Raw genomic sequence first — 827 nt, forward strand, 5'->3', positions numbered from 1 at the left:
CCCCCCCCCAGCCCCTGCTGCTTCCTGTTTGGAGCCTGCTCCAGGATGGCTATCTCGGCCTCTGCCTTCAGCTCTTGACCTTCAAAGTGGCCCAAGTCCTCGGAGGTTCCTCCTGAGAGAGCTCTTTACTGGACAGAGCAGGTGCGGGGAGGAGGGTCTCCCTCTGCCTGCCTATGCCCCGGGCCCTCGGTCGCTGTCGTCCATCTGGTGGGCACAAATGGTGCTTGGGATGCCAGGCCGTGAAGGAATAAAGCGGTGGGGCCCGGGACGCTGCAGGCACCAACACGGTCCACGTGTGAGGGGGACCCTTCACTCCGAATCCACTGCAACCGTTTTTAAGACCAGACCCAGATTTAGCTCACCGGCAATTACAGCACAACCCAGGCCACCCGAGTTTTAAAACGGGACTCAAGAAACGTGACTACGCCCTAATGTGAGTTCAGTTAGCACTGCTGCAGTGGCGCTCCCTGAACATGTTTTGTCAGCAGATTTACGATAGTTTCGTCAGCGGACTTACAATAGTTCCTTCTCTTTTAGACACAGCACAAAGGTCTTGTCCAGAGACGTTTCATCTCAAATTTAGCAAGGGCAACATTTTCTCTCCATTGTCAACATTTTATTTCCAGCCTAGCTCTAAACTTTCCCGTCTGGGAGGTTCTTTCTTTCTGCAGAGATAAGGAACAAACAAATAGAGGAGGTAAAGCCAGCTATAAAAAATCACCAGCTGTTAAGAATGATGAGGAAACCGGGCATGATGGCGCACGCTTGTAATCCCAGCACTCGGGAGGTTGAGGCAGGAGGATCTCTGTGAGTTCAAGACCCCTGGG

General features: G+C 53.1%; 1 protein-coding gene across 7 annotated transcripts in view; it reads right to left on the reverse strand.

The window, feature by feature from the left end:
* Positions 1-827, reverse strand: part of Retreg1 (reticulophagy regulator 1) — a 95,472-nt gene that overhangs the window by 36,928 nt on the left and 57,717 nt on the right. Inside the window, exon 1 of one of the 7 annotated variants that reach the window (XM_033757598.1) lies at positions 518-656. The exons of the other annotated variants lie outside the window; for them this stretch is intronic. The gene's annotated coding sequence lies outside the window, so the exon portion shown is untranslated. Of the gene's footprint in view, positions 1-517; positions 657-827 lie in introns of those variants that run through there. 7 annotated transcript variants of the gene reach the window in all.

The sequence above is a fragment of the Fukomys damarensis genome, unplaced genomic scaffold (genome assembly GCF_012274545.1).
Source record: "Fukomys damarensis isolate Sample0158 unplaced genomic scaffold, DMR_v1.0_HiC HiC_scaffold_1, whole genome shotgun sequence".
In the NCBI taxonomy this organism is placed as follows: Eukaryota; Metazoa; Chordata; class Mammalia; order Rodentia; family Bathyergidae; genus Fukomys; species Fukomys damarensis.